The sequence below is a fragment of the Lepidochelys olivacea genome, assembly GCF_965140295.1.
Source record: "Lepidochelys olivacea isolate rLepOli2 genome assembly, chromosome: 4".
NCBI classification, from domain to species: Eukaryota; Metazoa; Chordata; order Testudines; family Cheloniidae; genus Lepidochelys; species Lepidochelys olivacea.
The window spans coordinates 26,978,662-26,999,532 of record NC_140414.1 but is presented as its reverse complement, the minus strand read 5'-3'; the positions used below and the strand labels follow the sequence as shown (position 1 = coordinate 26,999,532).

Genomic DNA, 20,871 nt, shown 5'->3' with positions numbered 1-20,871 from the left:
ATATAAAAATGATGGCCTGCTATGTCCACCTGTGTCTAGAATACAGAGAAAGAGTTTCACTTTAGGAGCTAGAGAGAAAAGATACTGCTCAGGCCTAATAGATGATGCAAAGCAACCCTGCATGAGCACCCTCAGCAGCCCCAGCCCCAGCCTATCTGCTGCTCCATGCAGCTCTATCTCTGACATTTCTTGCCAGTGAGGGGAAAGTCACTAATCCCTTCCCCACCACCACTGGGGCGCTTTGCAGCCTCCTTTCCCATGGCTGGGAGAAGCAACAGTGTCCACTGGCAGCAGGGAGAGCTCTGGGGAGCAGAAGTGGGGCTGGTACGTGCTGGGGGCAAGCTCGCTGAGTGGCAGAAACCAGGCGGCCTTGGGGAGGCAGCACCTCCAAACACATCTCTGGCATTACCCGCCTGCCCAAAGGACAGGGGAAGCGATAGGAGGTAGCAAGACAGAGCAAAAGGGCTCACCCACCATCCCAGCTAGTGGGCAGAGGGGCTCGGTCCCCACTCCCCTGCGGGCAGATGGCAGAGGTGGGGGGCAGAGGAGCTTGCCCCTCCCCCGGAGACAGATGGCAGAGGGGCTCAGTCCCCTGCTTCCCTGGGGCCAGATGGCAGAGGTGGGGAGCAGAGGGGCTCGGTCCCCCCCCCCACGGGGCAGATGGCAGAGGTGGGGGGCGCAGGGACTCAGTTTGCTTCCCCAGACAGGGGCGGGCGGGGGGGGTGCACGTGCAGCAGGGGGAAGAGCTCCCCCCCCCTTGAATGTAAAGGGCCAGCTCTCTCCTGGGGGGCGAGCCTGACCATCCCCGCCCGGGCAATGGCGGTGCGGGCGCGGGCTGGCAGCGGCGGATCCCACCCGGGCTCCCGGGAGGCTCCGTCGCGCGCGCCGCTGCCCAGTCCCTGGCCGCCCGGCAGCGCCAGCGGCGCCCATCTGCGCGGCCGGCCGCGGAGCTCCCGCCCCGCCCCGCCCCGCCCCTGCAGCCCCCGCCCCGCCCGCGGGCTGCGCGGTCACTGGCGGGGCTCGCGCTTCCCCGCGCGTGTTGCCTGGGCGGGCTCGCCGCTCCCTGGATCGGTTTGCCTTGCGGGAGCGCAGCGGGGGCTCGCCCGCGGGATCTCTGCGGCCGCCCCCCAGGGAGGAAGCGCTTCCTTTGCTGCACAGAGGATGGATTTCTCTGCAAGGTCATCCGTGCCTTCGGCTGAGCTGCAGCGGCGGCTGCCCGGCGGCGTTGAAGGTAAGGGAGGGAGCCCAGGGCCGGTGGCTTGCGGGTGTATGTTGATTGTACGTGGCCGGTGCTTGGGGTGGTGTGGGTGTCACACGGTCATCGGGGCCGGTCCTGCTCCCCCAGTCGCTTCAGTGCAACCTGGCTTGCTTTGCCACGGAGGGAAAGAAACCGCCTTGCACCTGGAGGCGAACTCTGCCTGCAAGTTTGATCAGGGCAAAGCAACCCCAAGGCATTGCCATTTGCAGAGGGCTGGGGACGGGCATAATACCAGCGAGGCACAGCAGGGGATGCCTTGCCTGACAGTGGAAATCGGGGCTGGCAAATGGGGTGAATACAAAACGCCCCCGCCCACCCACCCAAATGCTTTGCTGCATGCGCGAGGAATAAGCAGCAAAACCGGTCTGGGTAAAGGGAGCGTGGCGGGGCCGGCGTGGGGGATGCGTCTGTGCCCTGCATGTCTGCAGCCCAAGGTTGTCGCTGTGAATTCTTAAGAGGCTGAAGCGTGGACAGGAGGAGGGTGACCCTTGCAGTTGGATGGGGGACCGCAGTCTGGGTCCTCTTCTCTGTCCTAGTGCAGCACTGGGGAAGAACCCGTTCCCATCCAAAACACTTGGACGTTGTTTGCTAAAAGCTGGTGTGCCTTTGGGATTATCCCCCCCTCCAAGGAGTCTGGGTCGTGGCTGGGGCTGGAAGAAATGTTTACTACAGCAGGAAGATAAACAGAACGGTTGGGATGCAGGCCCAGATTCATAACGTATTTACACCCCATTTATAGCAGGTGGAGGGAATTGCTGTTGAATATTTGACTCTGAAAATACATTGCAGGCATTTTACCAGATACCAGCTCAGGGTCAAATCCTGAAGTCTTTACAGGGAGTGTGTCTTACTATATGTCTGTACACTGTCTAGTATAGGGCTGCTAGGCAATACTGCCATAAAAATAATAACAAAATAATTAGGCAAACCCTCCACTGAAGTCAAAGAGGGCCTAATTCTGCCTTTTAATTACGCAGACCGTGTAAGAAAGCAGAATTGTCTTCTCAATGGCTTCAGTGGGAGTTTTGCCTGAGTAAGGATTGCAGCAGTGGGTCCAACCCATTTATTTTTTTCCAGTCACAAGTGCTGCATGTTGTTTTTTTAGCTTCTTCTCATGAGTGTAATGGTCACCTCTCCATTGTAGATCTGGGCAGAGAGACCCAGATGAGTCTTGAAAAGATAATTGCTCAGTTGTTTGTTGGTTTCAGAATTATTTTGTTTGCTTTTATTTCTGTGGTTTGTCTCTGGGAAGCTGGTATGGTTTTTGGTTTTCAAAATGAAATAAACAGAATAGTCGGATGTTAAAGGAAGAGAGGAGGGAAACAAGGTGCTGTATTTCCATCTGTAAAAGATGGGTTTGAGTGGCAAAAATGAGTTTTGCTGCAATGTTGCTTTGCTATTCAACAGGGGAGAGTAATTGCCCTAGCAACAGCACTGTTGCACAGTACAACTACTTGCCCAGACACAAGTGACGAAAAACAAAACACTCCATATCTTTTTGCGGTGTCATTTGTTTCAAAACCTTTGATTTTTTTTGCACAGATTTTTGTTTTTAAAGGAAGGGTTGGGTGGAATAAGAGTGAGGTGGATGACAGAATGAGGCTTCACAGCAGGCATCCTAAAAGAGACTAGAGAAAAGCCTGTGAGCAATACTTTGTATCCCCTTCCCAATCTCTGTCCTTGGAATGTACTTTTTCGAGGAATGAAAATACATGTTACCCTATCCTTCCCCTTGTATTTCCTAAACCAGAGTTTTCCAACCTGTGCATTCAGTGGAAGTCTGCTGAGAGCTGACTGGTCACATGATGTTAGTTCTCTTTGTTTCCAGTTGCTAAAGTGAATTAAAAGAAATTAACATTCCATTAAATACTTTCCAAATGTTACTTTTTCCTGTAAACCAGTGCTGTAGTTGCCACGCTGTAGTAAAGCGGTTGCCTGAGGGAGATGACATTTGTCCGTGCAGGAATAGGAGTGGGGGTGTGCAAACGACAATCACTCTGAGATGTGGGCCACGCTGTAAAAAACGTTGAGATCCCTGGCTTTGAGCATTACTGCCATTCCATACCTCAGGGTTCATAAATCTTCCAAAATCCTGTTCCTGCTCCCACTGAAGTCAATGGGAAAACTCCAGTTGACCTCAAAATCAGAGACTGATGTATTACAATGGGGGAATCACAGTTCTTCACATGAAGTTCTTCACACTTCCAATGAAGTGAGCTGTAGGGGCGGACTGTCTCTACAGTGGTTCTGTGAACCTGAGGAAAGATGGATTATGAGCAGCATTGTGTTTTGTTGCTAGTTCAGTGAAACATGAATGGTGCTTCTCCACGCTTTCTAGTTTTTGGGGGTAAAGAACTAGATGTGAGCAGAAGAGGTTAAGAACTTTGATCTGCTACCACTACTTTTTCTTTTTTCTCCTTTTCCTTCTTCAGACACTTTTGTTGAATGGTTGAGATTCTTGTCCTTTCCATGTGGAAGATGCAAGCCTTCCTTGTCCTGTCATGTGTTGTTGTGGATCGTGGGATCATAGAAGTCAGAGAGGGAAAAGACTTAACAAGCAATTTAGTCATATCCCCTGCCAGTGCAGTATTATACATTTTGCTCTTGTATCTCTTTTTATGCTGCTCTGTCTGACATTTCAAAGCTTTGCCTCTTGAACCAGTGTGAATGGTAGTCCATATTGTTGGCCAAGCTAAGAATGAACAATTTACCTCTCGCTGAAGTGTTGTATTATTATGTAAAGAGTTTAGCCTTTCAGATTGTCATTAATTGGGCAATTCATTATAATAAATGCTTGTCCCTACCAGGTACGTTACTTTAGGATGGCAGGTTCTTTTAATGGTGGTGCATTAAAAGATAATAGATATAGATAAAAGTCCACTGTTTCATGCTCTTTAAAGCTAACTAGAAATTAATAAAGGTCTACATTTTCTTGCTTCTCAAATAAAGATCACACCAAGGAGTAGATTTTTTTTATTTTTATTTTATTTTATTTTTTGTTGTTTTTTTAATTAAAGAAAGGTAGAGCATGGGCATGGTAACTAAATTATGTGTGAGTATCTATAACTTTCTACATTTATAATGAACTAATTCAAACATAAGGACATGCAGCTCTGTTAAAAGGATACTGCTTATTTTGCTGGCCTTTAGAAAAAGGAATTTGCTTTGTTCTCTCTCATAAATTTACAAGTCCAATGTGTATGTAGTGATGTCTGAGATCACTGCGGCACCTGCTTTGGGTTACCTCTTAAACAGCAAGTGTGTGAGCACAGATATTCACTATATCTATCTATCAGTCCCTCATCACCACAGTGACTGCATGCCTCCCAAGTATTTAAAAATAGGAAATGATATATGTCAAATCTATTCTTGGTGGAATTATAAAGTTAGTACTACAGCAATGTTTCTTTGACAATTTATTAAATATGTGAATTTTTTAAAGGAAATAACCTCCTTTTTATATCCTGTAAGAGCAATGGCTTGATTGACGTTTAGTTTTGTGTGCATGCCTGCGCCCATGAAGAGCTTCTTTCTGCAAGGAAGCAAAGCTGGTGAGGGGGCAGTGAATTTTTCCTTTTAGTTGGTTCCGTTAGTCTTCTCTCTTGCAGGAGTGAGTTCTATGGTCCATATCCAGCTACTGGCAAAATTCTTTCTCTTTCGCTCTTGAGCCTCCCCGTATTGTCTGAAGGCATACGTGCTGGAACTAGAGGTGCAGGGGGTGCTGTCGCTGGCTTGAAGTACTAATAACCCAAATAAATGGTTTCCACCTTCAGCACCCCCACTATAAAAATTGTTCCAGCATCACTGGCTGACACTTTCATCGTTCCAGTGGATCATGTCTGCCATGATCATGGTCAGAGAAATGTTCTCTCGGGCATTTAAGTGCAATCCCATGTGTGGTTTCCATACCAGGGCAGAGACTTTTAAGAGGACTCCGTTCAATGGGAAGCCAGGGCCAAGGATGGAGCCCAGATGATGCATTCACAATGACCTGTGTTGCTAAGTGGTTGGGCTCCTGTTTTGTACCCATTGGAGCTTTATTCAGGATGTGTGGCCTCATTCTTATGTATTATGAGTTGCACGCTTGGAGGTCACATGTATGTGGATCAATGTGAACAACACTGAGTCTGATGTGATGGGGTTCAACTTTCTGGCAGAGGGAAGTGGGTATTTTTGACACTGGCTTTTTGAGCAACCAGTGACATTTAGCAGTGTAACAGGACTGAAATGCTTTGGACTTTATTAACAATCTGAGGGCAGATGCCTTCAAGCATGAGGGACATTACAGAACAATTTAAAGACTATCAGTTACTATTTTTAAGTTATAAGAGTAAAAAAACATGACTGGGCTAACCATCTTCTCTTTCTCTTTCAAACTACAAAAGATTGCTTCATTTGCAAACATTAAAGGCCCAGACATGAACTTACTCCTGCAAGTCTTCCCTCTGGGGATGGCTTAGAAGCAGGTGGATTATATTAGTACATTCTGGGAATGGTAAAGTAGGTCAAATTTGAGGCGTAAAAACCTTGCTATTCTTATGTTTTTTATTTTACTATTTAACCAACAAAACACCACACATAAAAATTGAAGCTGAGGCATGCAACAGATCGTTAATATTAAGGGCCAAATGCTACTTGTTGGTTTCCTCTCTGGTGCAAAAGGCAAAAGCAACCTGCTACTTTCAGAATTACAGATATATATGGAGAGTGAAACTAGATAGCATAAAATAGATAGGAACCTAGAGTGAATTTTTACTGGTGACTTGCAAAACATTGAAAACAGTCTTTTAACGCATTGCACTGTGTTCTTGGTTTCATTTTATTTCTTTGTTTTATGACCAGGTGCTCTCTCTGGCCCAGTGAGTGTTCCACTGTGGATAAATACATAAATAATCATTGAAAGAGGGAGAGAGAATGGCAGTAGCTCTGTAGCCCAGTGGTTAGGGTCTCTACGTGGGAGGTGGGAGACGCTTGATCCAGTCCCCAATTCCAATCTCTCTAATTATTGATCCACAGTGGAACAGCTTCAGCAGGAGACAAAGGGAGCCACACATCAATATAGCCTATTAGTTTGAGCACTGTCCTGAGAGGTGGGAGACACCTGTTCAAATCCTATTTCCCACTCTGGCAGAGAGAATTGAACTTTGGTCTTCCATATCCCAGGCAAATGCTGTAACCACTGAGCTAAAAGCTATAAGGTGGGCACCATTACTATCTCCTCTTCCAGCTGGATTTTTGAATGGGATATGTTCCTATAGGCATGCTCAGAGGCTACCCATGACTTAGAGCATGGCATGCACATCTTCCCTCAATTCATGAATTGCCCTGAGGCTTAGGCAGGAGGTAGGAGTCCTGATGCCTATAGTGAGCAGCAGTGCGCATATCCCAGGGTATAAAACCTAGGCACATAGGGAACTTTTACAGCAGAAAGTTAGGCACCGAGTGAGTTTAGGCACCTGCAGGATGAGGCAGCAGCTGAGTGGGAGTTTGTGGATCGCAGTGGTGCCACGCCCCAGGACAGCAGCGCCGAGGCTCCTCAGTTGCTTCCTGGATTACACCCCACCGTCTTACAAGAGACTTTATGACAGGATGAGGTGCAAAACAATGGCAGTAAAAGATGTTTAACTGGAATACAATCATTCCTGGTACTTTCTGAGTCAAAGAAAATTGATTTCCCCCTCCCCCCACAAAGAGAATGCTTTAGATAGTGTCTCTGAATAAATGTTTTACATTCATTTCTAACAAATTAAAACGAGGTGTATGTGTGTTTTTTCCATTGTGTTGTACACGTGGACTTTGAACTCGGAAACTGTTCTATAGCAACAAAGACATGCACTGATTGATATTTGAATCGTAGCGATTCAGTTACTTATTAAAGGGGAGCAACTCACTTCTTGTTTAGAGTCAGTGGCCAAATGTTTGAGTTTGCACATTTGTGGCAAATATGAAAGAGCAGAGATGTCGGTACCCTGCTGTGTAAACATGGAAAAAGTGTAATCGACAACACTCACGACCCCATTCAATCTATTAGTTTGAGAGAGAGAGTGAGCTTTGTGGCTAAGAGGCAGTTTAGTACTGCTTCACACTCTCATCTGTCCGCTGCTGAAGAATGGACACATTTACTTGGGTACAACTATTTAATTGAGGTGGAGGAGAGGGAAATGCCAAAATGCACAACAAATATTGCTCACAATCAATTATTTCACCAGTTATAGTCCCCCTGCCCGGGTACTATAGCCTGTCCTCTTGGAGAGACCAACTTTGTGCTTTCATAAGTCTTTTCCACCCCGGACTAATATGATATAAAAAGTAAATGGTGTAAAAAAGAAATCTGATATGTTGCTGTTACCAAGTTTTCCAAGTACAAGGTGTAGTTCACATTCAAAAAGACAAAGATTCTACTGTTTTAAGAAGGATCCAGCTGCAGGTCACATTTTTTCCAACATGATGTCTGTCTGGACTGTAGATAGTAGTAGCTCCAGTAGTTGCTTTCTCTATTCACTTTACTATACACTAATAGTAGCATCATGGGATGTTTAGTTCCATTTATTTGATTTTGCTTTTGCTTTCCCAAGGTGATCTCTCTTACCACAACGTAAAGAAGCTTCTTAAGGGTGCTGAAAGATTTCATGTCATTCTGATGACAAGATCATGAGAGTTCAACCCTTCAGAAACAACGAGGAGTCCTTGTGGTACTTTAGAGACTAACATTTGTTTGGGCATAAGCTTTTATAGGCTAAAACCCACTTCAAAAGATTCATGGAGTGGAACATACAGTAGGGAGGTATAAATACACAGCATATGAAAAGATGGGAGTAGACTTACCAAGTGGGGGGGGGGGGGTCAGTGCTAACGAGCCAATTCAATTAAGTTGGAAGTAGGCTGTTCTCAACAGTTGACAAGAAGGAGTGGAAATCACTTTTGTAGTGTTAATGAGGCCAATGTAAACAAGGTGGCCCATTTCAAACAGTCGACAAGAAGGTGTGAGTATTTAGCAAGGGGAAATTAGTTTTTGTAAAAACAACGCAGAGTATTTGTGGCACCTTAGAGCATAACAAATTGATTTAGTTTTTGGAGTGACCCATCCACTCCCAGTCTTTATTCAGGCCTAATTTGATGGTGTCCAGTTTTCAAATGAATTCCAGTTCTGCAGTTTCTCATTGGAGTCTGTTTTTGATGGTTTTTTGTTGAAGAATGGCCACTTTTAAGTCTGTTGTTGAGTGACCAGGGAGATTTGAAGTGTTCTCTTACTAGTTTTTGAACGTTATAATTCTTGATGTCAGGTGCCCATTTATTCTTTTGTGTAGAGATTGTCCGATTTGGCCAGTGTACATGGCAACTCCTTCAAAGGATGAAATACAACACTGCATGCTCACGTAAGAGACAGCATTTGTTAGCCCTTGCTTTTGGTAAATTAGTGTAGTGGAGAATTTACAGAGATACAGTAGAACTTCAGAGTTACGAACACCAGAGTTATGAACCGACCGGTCAACCATACAACTCATTTGGAACCAGAAGTATGCAGCCAGGCAACAGCAGAGACCCCCCCCCCCAAAAAAAAAAAGCAAATACAGTACAGTACTGTGGTAAAAATTAAGGGGAAGAGTTGACAAAATAATGAAACTGTTTTTCTGCTCGTTTCATTTAAATTAAAGATGGTTAAAAGCATTTTCCTTCTGCTTAGTGAAGTTTTAAAGCTGTATTAAGTCAATGTTCAGTGGTAAACTTTTGAAAGAATAACCATAACGTTTTGTTCAGCGTTATAAACATTTCAGAGTTACGGACAATCTCCATTCCCGAGGTGTTCATAACCCTGAGGTTCTGCTCTAGCTCTTTCCTTGCTTCCGTGTTGAAGGACTCAGGGCAGGTCTACACTACGGCAGGGATGGACGCTCTGGGATCAATCCACCGGTGGTCAACTTAGCGGGTCTCGTAAAGACCTGCCAAATCGACTGCAGATCGCTCTCCAGTTGACCCCTTTACTCTACCCCCAACGAGAAGAGTAAGGTAAGTTGACGGGAGACTTTTCTCCCACGGTGTAGACTGTGCAGTAACTTGACCTAAGGTATGTTGACTCCAGCTACGTTATTCACGTAGCTGGAATTGCGTAGTGTAGGTCGACTTACCACGCTAGTGTAGATATAGCCTTAGTTGAAGCTCTAAGGAGCACATAGTAGTTTGCAACCTACCAAGTTGCTGGTTGGAAAAGCTGGCAAAGAACACACATGGGTGGTGGTTTTATTTTCATAAATTCTTTTTGGCAGTGCTGCTGTAAGTAGAGGTGGCTGCATTCAGAGGGCTACCTATTGGATAAAGGAATGTGGATACCAAGATTATAATACACTCAACCATCTTGTCTTAAGAATGTATATTCAGAAAATAGTAGTTTTTTGATAGGAGGAGAACTAGGGAGCACTAAGGAGAGAGGATTGAGGGCGGCATGAGGAAGAATGTAAGAGGAAAACTTTGGAAGTGGCAGCACTGTCTTGAAGGTGGAAGATAGAAGCTAAAAAAGGGGGTGAGGAGGAGAGAGGACGATACGGCTGCTCTCGTAGAAGTGGAGGATAATTTTAGACTGGAGTTGAGGTGGGAGTCTAAAGAGGAGGTGGTGCAGGTTGGTTAATGGACTAGCCTTCTATCCCAGAGACCAGGTTTCAAATCTTCTTTCAGTCAAAAGTGACAGCTCAGCAGTTCCCTCTTAGTGAGAGATCCCAACCCTCCTTTCTTGCGGTCATGCTATATAGCACACTACTTTCAGAGGGAAACAGATTTTTCCAGTTTTACTTTTTCCCTTTGGTTCAGGCCAAGATTCTCGAGTGTCAGACACAAACCAAACAGGGTTTCCCTTCACTGATCTTAAAAAATTAAGGTGACTGGAATCCTGCCCTGGCTTCATTTTATTCTGTTTTATTTCACTGTCTCCTTCCTGGTATTATTTTTTCTCATTCTCTTCACATCCCCAAGCACTGGTCTGTTCAGCATGTTTGGTAAAAGGTTTGCCAGCATCCACGCTGAGCATACACTTATCTGCAGAAACCCATGGCCCCTGCTCTATCTTCTTTTAACCACCTCATGTCGCCACAATTTTTGACAGGGCTAATTGTTTAATTAGCGCTGAGTGGCACAGCAAGCAAGCAGAGCTGTCAGAAACAGAGCTTTATAAAATAGGTCATTTTACATGCTCTGCTATTTATTTCTCAGAACAGCCATCCCCACCCTTGAATTCTTCAGAATCTGGTTCCTAACCAGTCTGCTTCCCTCTTGAAACTTGGCTCTCTTTTTCCACTTCCACTCATCCTATCCTATAAGAGATGAATTTTCTTGTACAGCAGAGCTAATCAACACAGGCTGAAAGGGTGGCGTTGGAGACTTGGTGCATTGGACAAGATAGAACCCATTATAGATTCATAGATTGTTGACTGATTTTATGCATAGTAACACCATTACTTACTAGTACTAGTGTTCACCAACTGAAATTTACTGCAATTAAGTGCCACATACAGTAATGTGATTTGTATCTATTTTATCACTGCTTTTTTCAGAGAGTTTATGTAGGTAATGATAGAGCAGTTTCTTGCAGTGTTTTAACAGTTGGAATTAGTCCAAAAACATTGGCAGCTTTTCCACTATGTTTTGCCTCTCGACCTGGCTGACGTGCTGAGCGGAGAGAAACATGGGATATTTTTAGCTATTGCTCAGGTCTGAGTCGAGGAAAGCCTGACAGGATGGTATTTTATGGACATCTAATTTAACAGCTTCCTCAGCCCCAGGTAAATAAGACCATTAGCATAGAGTTACTCATGGTGGATGAGACAACAGGGTCCATCTGAACTAATATCCTGCTCCTAGAGGTGCCAGTGAGGGATACTTAAGAGCAAGACAAAACCCAGCTCACAATACCCTCTGCCAGTTGTGCTATCCTGGAAGGAGGATTCCATCTCCGCTTCCTCGGTAGAGCTGCTTCAACCCAAAAGCTTTGTAATATTGTGATCTAACTTCCTAGCTAAGAAGATACTACACATTATGATAATCTATGATAGCACCTAGAGGTTTCAATCAAGATAGGGCCCCATTGTGCTCGGAATTGTACATAGTTGTTTATTGCTATCTGTATGTTCAGTTCCTGTCTCAGAGTTCAACAAGATTGGTTGGTTGGTTGGTTTTTTAATGTGAGATTGCCCCAAATCTATGGTCTCAGTCATGTAACTGACTGCACTTAGTCACAGGGGTGCACATGCACACAACTGTGGGCAGGATTGGGGCCTCTGTAGACAAGACAGAAGGTGGAGGTAAAGGTATTAGAACTGAGGCAGGAGAGAGAGAGAGAAAAAATCAAGTTCATATAATAAGGATACTGGAAAGCCAGGCATATAGATCCAGATCTCAAGTGTCAGTCCAGCTCTTGCAGTACAACACACCATCCAGTTCTGGTGCAGAGCCCCCTTCTTACCTGCTAGTTAACAGATGACATACATGTTTTAAGTGCCTTGGTTTTAGAGTTTGGGTTTCGTTTTCTGAATGCCTAGTTGCCTGCGAGCAGTGATCTTTCAAAGTAAATTAATTCAGGCCAATCTGCCCCAATATATTTCATTTCTTTGTGTAAATCGTCTGCAAGGTCAATGATGTAGAACTCATGCATCATGATTTGACAGCCAGCGTGTCCAAGCAGCAGAAGCCTGTAGAGCAGTCAGCAGCTACAGAGAACAAATTTCTAATGAACTATGCCCATAGATCATTGGCTATTAACACCATTACACACCATATTGATCTTTTTTTTTATGTCCTCCCGTAAATCAGAGCAGGTTTATTATTAGAGGCCTCCAAATAGGTAGTGAAGGATGAAGTCTCTGTGTATGTAATCTACAGTGGGAAGGCTTGCATTTCTTTAAAGGAGTAGCAGTCTGCCTAGTTGAAAGGCTGGAAGAGCCATATTTCAGGATTATTGTTAACTACAGTTAGGTACCTGTTCTTTCAAATGTAGGTGGAGAGAGAGAAGCAAATAGTTTATAGTGACCTGCTTGAAATGAAGGCTCAGATAAGCAGTACTGCATCCCTGTGGTCAGAAAAAAACCCAAAACCCTGAGCATATGACAGGCAAAAAGCACCGAAAAGGGAGCAGGTTTTCTCTCTGCTAAAGGGAGCAGGCATTTCCTGGAATTTAATTCTCTATGAAAGTGATAAACCTTCGCTTGAATATATAGATATAGATAATGATATGAATTAAATTATATCCTGCTATAACTGACCCAAGTTAATAAATGTCACGGCCGTCTCTTGGCGTGGCATCAAGGTCATGCTATAACATTAGCTGTTGTTGTGATCCAGAAAACAAATAGGCTATTTTTGTATGTATGTGTGCGGGGGGTTTCTTAAGAGAACATGACAGACAAATATTAGTTAGCGTGATCAGGATCCCAGATTGCCTTCTAGTGACGAAGATCTTTTGGTTCATCATTTCCAGTGACGTGAATGTGACAGCAAACAAAGAGAAGCCAAAAAATAAAACAAACAACCTGTACAAGGTGTTACGCAGTCAGTTTTGCTGCTAAGCTTTCCTTTGTGCAGAAGGACTGCTGGTTCGGGTAGGGAACACTAATACTAACCGCTGCTGGGGACTGCATGCGGTAAACAGGTACAGCTAGAGAAGATGACTAACTTTAAAAGGGGTTGTAAAAGAAAATAGCTTCCTCTCAAATTATGATAGCAAACATTTGTAGGGCTTGATCTAGCATCCATTGAGGTCAGTGGGGTTTGCAGTAGCCCCATGTAATACAGTTCAGAGCATTTTACAAACCTGAACTCTCACAACTACCCCCCGGAAGGAAAACAAGGCAGAGAAAGTCAAGTCATAATCTTCAACTTAGTGTGCCTAAAATTAGGCAACTAAATTTATATTTAGACACCTAAGTAAGTGGCTTGAGGTTCAGAGGTGCTGAGCACACATGGTCAATGGAAGATGCAGGCATTTGGAACTATGACTGGGTCTCTTGCCTTGGCTGACAAGTTTTCCTGCAATTCCCCCTTAAAACCCACTACTTGCACTTAACATTCACACATGAACCTGATCGCTAGTTCTGCCTCCACCCATTATTCACCCCAGTTATTTGATTTGTATCCTGTTTATCAGGATTGAGTCCTGGCCCTATGAATTCATGCTCACCAGGGTAAGACTCACTGGGAGAACTTGCCCAAGTAAGGGCTGCTCACATGAGTGTGTTTGAAGGAGTGGGCCCTTCAAATGCCAGGGGGTAGAGACCTTGTTTAGTTGCTAGAATCTGATATGCTCTTCGAGGCCCATAAAAATAACGAACCATAAACAGCCAAAGGATACAAAAAAAGAACACTGGGGTGGACTGAGAAAAGGATGGGTGGGGGGGGAGTATCCTCTGTTGCACAAGTAGGACAGCTCTATTAGAACAACACAAAGGAGACTTATCAGGGCTGGGGATCTGGCCCAGTGAATTATCTTGCTTCTGATCGATGTTACTTACATCACCACCTTCTCATCCCAAAGGATCTTTAGAGACACAGAGAGTGGTATAGCATCACCCTTTATTCCTGTCCATGGCTTGTTCTTCCATTAAGCCCAGCCTGGTTATATACCTGCAGATGACACCCCACCATATAGTCTGTGGTCAGTTTCTAGTTCTGACAGACTGGTTAGATTTCCTTTTTTTGGATCCTATCATCTGTTTGTCTTCTGCTGTGTCCCCGTGATCATAATTTTTTCAGTTGCAGCCAGTCCCATACCCTGATTTCACATCCTACCTTCCCAACTTCTTCTTTTGCCTTAAAAATCATTCAACTTTATACATGCCATCTTCCAAGGAATTCATTCCTACTGCCTCTAGCCTTCTGATGTCTGTTTCATTTAACTCAGTTGGTTCCAAACCATAGAGTAATACTGTTAGTGCACTGGTTTGATAAGATTTCACATTGGTACCAAATTTAACGTTTGTATCCGTCGATAATTTCATCAACTTGTGTGCAGCACTTGTAGCTAAAGCGTATCTTCTTGTAACTCCTTGTCAATGTAATCATCAGCACTGATCAAGCTTTCTTGGTATAGCTAAGATTTTCCTTGTTGTACCACTTAACTGCTGCATTTCAACCTTTGATCTATGGTCCCTTTTCCAAAAAGCAAACACTTCATCTTCTTGGCATTTATTTTAAACCCAAGTGGACTAAACAATTATCTGAGGTAACGAAGAGTATCTTCGTTAATTCAGATGTGTCTGTAAATTGTATGAGGTCATCAGCACAAGCTAGAGAGCTTAACTCTCGATCACCCTACGCCAACTTCAGCCTCGTCTGACGCCACAGTTTCTTGCCTACTATTTCTTCTAAAACTGGCCTTAATCTGTTGACAAATTGCAGTACTTCCGTCATGATTTTTCCCAGTACTGATGATAAACTTATACTTTCATAATTATTCAGATCAGGAGACGCTCCTTTCTTCAGGTTTGGTACAACTATAGCCATTAGCCAGTCTTCTGCTACCTCTTCTTGCTCCTATTCTTTCAATGCTTTGAGAGCACGTGTCCCACCAGCTTTTGGAGTCTACAGAAATGCTGAGTGTGGCAGTGATCATGAACTAATGGGAAACATTACGATTCAGGTAAAGTCAAACCGTATGAAAATGATATACGAAAAGATTAAGTTGTATGGAAACACAGTCAGACCAGAGAGGCAACAAATGAACTGACAACAAATGACAAGAAGTGTTGGAAGTATGGAAGGATCATCTTGGCAAATTGCTGAACTCTGCTGTTCTTCCAGATGCAAATATTCTAGGCATGTGAGATGACCAAGGCACCTTGCAAGGTAAAATGGATATCCTCACTGAATTACCCTCAGAAGGTGAAGCAGTTAAAAAATGGAGACGTGGCAGGAATAGATTACATATAATTAATTTTAGTCGGAGTTGCTTACAGGCTATGGGGCCCAACTTCTTGAATCTTCTGTGGTCATTTACACTTGTGCAAACTGGGTATAAACCACTATGATTTGGTAGCGTTTGATTCCTATCTTGCACTGTTGTAAATAGCTACTCAAGGAGTAAGGGAGTGGGAAATCAGACCCTGTAGGTTTTGTTTGATTGTATTGGCAAGGAATTGTATTTAAGTCCTTTCTTGGAATGTATAATGGGGCGGCTGCTGGCTTCTGACTCTGGCGCCTCCTAGTGGCCCATCTGGGGATTAGTTCACCAAATAGTCTGGCGCCCTTTCCTGGGGTAGCTCAGCCTGTTGTCCCACTTACTTGCTCTATGGCAGTGGTCACCATCCGGTAGATGGCGATCGACTGGTCAATCAAAGAACCTCTGCCAGTCTATCACAATGTCCAGCCACCAAAAGTCTGATCATGCAGCAGGGCTCAGGCAGGCTCCCTGCCTGCCCTGGCCCCACGCCATGCCCGGAAGCAGCCGGCACGTCCAGGGCCATCCCTACCCATATGCAAAGTATGCAGCTGTGTAGGGCACCAAATTTCCTGGTGCCCTACACAGCTGTGTGCTTCTCCAGCCCCTGCTCCGCCCCAGCCCCGCCTCTTCCTGCCCCAGCCCTGCCCCCACTTCCCTGAGGACTGCAGCAGGGGTCGGGCCTGCAGTCACCGGCAGCAGTAAGTGGCGTGACCTGGCCCCAGCCTGTTCTGCTCCCCTGGCTCCCAGCTGCATCGCTGGTGAGTGCTGGGCGGAGCGGGCTGGGGCCAGATCACTCCACTTCCAGCCACCCCATGAGTGTGGGGTCGGGCCCACCCTGCACTCACCGGGCAGCAGGAAGTGGAGCGACCCAACCCCAACTCGGCTCGTGCTGAGGGGCGGTTCCCCCTGCTCCCCAAACCACAAATCCCGCCCCCCCCTGCAGGGGGCTGCATAGCGCACCAAAATGGATAGGGATGGCCCTGGGCACGTCCCTGTGTGGGGAGGGTGGCCAGCTGATCTCTGTGTGCCGTTCTTGCCTGCAAGCACCGCCCCCACAGCTCCCATTGGCTGGGAACGGGGAACTGCGGCCAATGGGTGCCTGCAGGGATAGGTAGCGCACGGAGCCATATTCCCCCCACCCCTTGGGGCCATGGCGCAAGGACATGTTGGCAGCTTGCGGGAGTGGCACGGGGCTGGGGCAGGCAGGGAGCCTGATTTAGCCCTGCTGCGCCACCGCCCGAGGCAAGCACCGCCCAGCGGGAGCCCGCACCCCAGCCCTGAGCTCCCTCCCGGAGCCAGCACCTCATACCCCGTCCTGCCCTCCTCCCCCAACCCTGAGTCCCCTCCTGGAGCCAGCACCCCGTACTCCCTCCTGAAGCCCTTACCCCCTCCTGTACTCCAACCGCCAGCCCTAGGCTCAGCCCAGAGCTCCCTCCCACACTCCGAACCCCTCGGCCCCAGTCCAGAGCCCGCACCCCAGCCCGGTGAAAGTGAGGGAGAGCGAGCGGGGATGGAGTGAGTGGGGCGGGGCCTTGGGGAAGAGGTAGGGTAGATCCTGGGTTGCCCTTAGATTCAAAAAGTGATCCTGTGCTTTAAAAGGTTGGAGACCACTGCTCTACGGCCTCTCTTGTGCCCCTGGAGCTCCAGCACTTTCCTCTTCGTGGCTTAGCCTTACGCCAAGTCACATTGATGTGTCTCCTCCTCTCTTCCCTCCCCCCCGTTCCAGGGTATTATCCTCAGCAGTCCCCAAATAGGTTGCCTCTAGAATGCCACTCCCGCAGTGGCTTGTAGGGGAACCTGGGTCCACTCTCTACAGCAGCTTCAAAACTGAAGTTTAGGTTTTAATTCTCCAGGCCCTTACTTCTCCTTCCCTGGACTGCTCCCTACTTTCCCCCCTTGTATGAGGGACTGTGACCTGCAGGCTTCCTCACAGAAGTCCTCCCTCCCTGTTGCCAGTTCCTTGGCTTTAAAGAAGCCCTGCCTGTTTCTGCCCAGGTGAGTTTCATCCCCTATTAAGCCTCATTGCATCTTGGCTCTCCTCCAGGTACAGCCTATGGCTAATTTGGCCTCTCTTGCCTACATTAACTCCTCCAGGGCTAGTGTGGTGTTAATAATCCCTCTTAAAATGCAGATGTGTGAGGTGTTGACTGAAAGTCCGGCTCCATTCTGGAGTTCTGTGATGTAAGAGATCAATCCAGTGGGTCTTCTCCCCGAGTGACAAGGAGGTGCAAGAAGTGAGAAGACAGGACCCTAGTAAAGATTCTAGTTGGAAATTTTCAGCTAGTTGCACTAAATTCCATCTAATCTAGTAGGTTTTGGAACACAGCAACAAAGCCCAGTGATCAGTCGCTCCCTGAGACTACTAGTTGTCCATCAGAAGCCAACAGAGACATAGAGACTAAGTGAAGGATTATAATAGAATCTACTGGAATTTCCTGTAAAGGGGATACTCAAAGGGTCTGACTATTCTCTGATACTTGTGTAATTCAGGAGTAGCTACATTGAAGACAACATGTAAAAAAAAAAAATTAAATGAGAGGGGAATTAAGACCAAATTTTTCTTGGGGGTGAGCAGAGGAGAGGGGGAAAAAATGCTGTGTGAAAGTATTGTTTCGACCCAGACTGCCTAGGACACTGATCTGATTTCACAATCCAATACACGAGTGCCTGGAGGAAGGGGTGAGAGGTGTTTCAGCCAAAGGGTTTAGCTTACATCAGAGAGGGATAGAGCCGAACTGTAGTTTTGTGGGGTTCGGGGAACGCTGGCTCTGGCATTTGAACAGTGGAGCAAGAATTAACCAATTAAACCCATGACTAAACTCACTGAGCCTGATTTCCCAGTGCTTTTTCATCTTGTGTGGTCATTTACACCTTCATAAGGTGATTATAAAACACTCCCAACTCAGAAGGCTTGTGTGTTACACCCACTCTACACTTACTCTGCCAGATTCAAACCAGGGTGATCTGAGTCCAAATAAGCCAATAATAGAGCCTTTCTGCTTTAGAGCTGTAAGATCTGGACCATGGTATGTTTCCAAAAGCCAGGTTTATGCTGCTACACTGGTTTATATTAGCTCAGGATCTGGCACATGAATATTTTCCTAAGGAGGCAAAAACTTCTGTTTTCTGTTTGTTCATAAGGATAACCCCAGCTTCCAAATCCATGCACCCCTATAACTTTTGTGACTGCTTTAATAGAATTATCATTAGGCCATAGGAAAACTCACTCAGGTCAATATGAGAGGAAAACAGTAAGTGTTCAGTCTTTACATGTTGTTGGGAACTCCTCTATTCACTGGCAGGTTTTGCCAAGTTATATTATAATACAACCCAGCAGCAATTTGGCATGAATTAAGGAATGTTCTGGTATGAAGGAGAAACCACCATTATAAGAGCTCTTGGAATGGATACTAGAATATTGTTTGGTATGATCCTAGAAGTTGCAGATAGAGAAAGACCTGTTTAAAATCACTGAGTCCATTCCTTTGCAAGGGAAAAGTGTACAGTGTCAGATATCTGGCTGATCCTACTCCAGAGACCTATATTTAAAATTAGTTACTCAAGTCAGACGATAGAGGGTTGGAGCTAGATGCATGAAATTCTCCACTCTGTGTCTCCTCTCTTGTGTATTCAGACTTATTTCTTCTCTCTCTCCTTTTAGGGTGAATATAAGAACCAGAGGGGCTACATCCTCTGCAAATCCAATGTACCTGGCTATGTGGGGATTCCTTTAGTGTAAGGGCATGTGACAAAGAGAAAGATGGTATAGTCAAGGTGCTGCTGCATTCTGGTAATCCCTGGCTGTCAGAACAGCTCCTTGTGCGGGGGAGCATTGTATCTGACCACAGTTTAGAGCTGCCGTCAGAGCTACTCTAAATTGTATTGGGGGAACAAATTGGACCACAGCCAATCCCGCTGTCAGAATGTCCAGGGCTTAAAGATTGGGTAAATGAGTTGTCCCCTCCCAGCGGTGCTAGAAACCATACTGGTACAATTGAGGATCTGGCCCTGAATCGGGGGGGGGGGGGGGAAATTGGCCTTTAGTATTTAACATCTTAACCTTACTCCATTCAAATGCCACTCTCGTTACTGTTAATTTTTGTCACTTTTAAGCACCAGTTTCACAAGAAATGTCCTGGCTGATGCTAGGTTCAGCCTCAAAGATGAGTCATTCGGAAAAGGATAAAACATAAGTATATGCAGGGTGGCACTGGAGGAGGCAGAACAAGTGTGATAAAACATTTATCTGGAAGAGGATACTCAGCAAAATTGTATGGAAACATGATGACAGAAATATACCACCCTGGAAATCTAGTATCTTACAACAGTAGTTAAGTTTTATAGCAGTGTGTCATGCTGAGTCATCTGAGTATTGTTAAAACAAAATGCTAATTCATCCCGCAGGGTTGATAATTAGTGAACGGGCTTAAATTCAGCACAGGATTATGAGAAACCCACGTTTTCATCCAGGCTTTACCCCCTAATGCCGCCATTTTTAAAGCTCCCCTGAGTAATCCTGGTCGGTCACTACACTTCACTGAGTTACTGATCTCCATCTCGTTCCTGAGGATTACAAGAAAAAAATGCAGAAGTGTTCAATGACTATTACTGTTTTGATGTGGTGGGAAGATGAAATAGTATCATATGGCGATAACACTCTTTCCATTCCATTAGTAGCTCTGGAGGATTTGAAACAGAAGGTCCGAAAGTTACACATTTTCAAATCGGCAGGTCCAGATAACTTGCACTCAAGAGTTTTTTAAAAGAGCTGGCTGAGGAGCTCCCTGGACTGTTTATGCTGATTTTTCAATAAGTCTTGTTCCAGAAGACTGGAAGAAAGCTAAAATTATGCCAGTTTTTAAAGATGTTAAACAGGATGACCCAGGTAATTATAGCCCTGTCACCCTGACATTGATCCTGGGCAAGATAATGGAGCTGCTGATATGGGACTCAAGTAGTAAAGAATTACAGGAGGGTAATGTAATTAATGCAAATCATGGGATTATGGAAAATAGATCCTGTCAAAATAACTTGATGTCTTTTTTGTTGTTGTTGAGATTATAAATTTGCTTGATAAAGGTAATAGTTGATGTAATATTCCTCGACTTCTGTAAAGCATTTGATTTGATATCATGCGTCATTTTGACTAAAAACCTAGAATATTATAAAATTAATATGGTGCTCACTAAATGGATTAAAAACTGGCTGGCTAATCGGTCTCAAAAAGTAAATGTAATTGGGGAATCGTCATTCAGCAGGTCTGTTTTCCGTGGGTTCCTGCAGGGATCAGTTCTTGGCCCTACGCTAGTTCAGCTTTTTATGGGTGACTTAGAAGAAGACATGAAATTACCACTGATAAAGTTTGCAGATGACACACACATTGGGGTAGTGGTAAATAAATAACGAAGATGCCAGATCACTGCTACAGAGTGATTTGGATTGCTTGGTAAAATGGGCACAAGCAAACTGTGTGTGTGTGTGTGTTTTTGTTTTTAATGCAGATAAATGTAAGTGTATACATCCAAGAACAAAGAATACTTGGAGGATGAGGCACTCTAACCTGGGAAGCAGTGACTGTGAAAAAGATACTGAGGGGTAAGGGATAGAAAATCAGCTGTACATGAGCTCCCCATGTGAAACTGACTGAAAAAGGTGAATATGATCCTGGAAGGCATCAACAGGGTACTCACTAGTA

At 45.2% G+C, this 20,871-nt stretch overlaps 1 protein-coding gene across 1 annotated transcript in view; it reads left to right on the top strand.

The window, feature by feature from the left end:
• The first annotated feature begins 1,024 nt into the window (after positions 1–1,024).
• GPRIN3 (GPRIN family member 3) overlaps positions 1,025–20,871 on the top strand; it is a 60,690-nt gene continuing 40,843 nt past the window's right edge. Inside the window, exon 1 of the mRNA XM_084626919.1 lies at positions 1,025–1,231. The gene's annotated coding sequence lies outside the window, so the exon portion shown is untranslated. The remainder of the gene's footprint in view (positions 1,232–20,871) is intronic.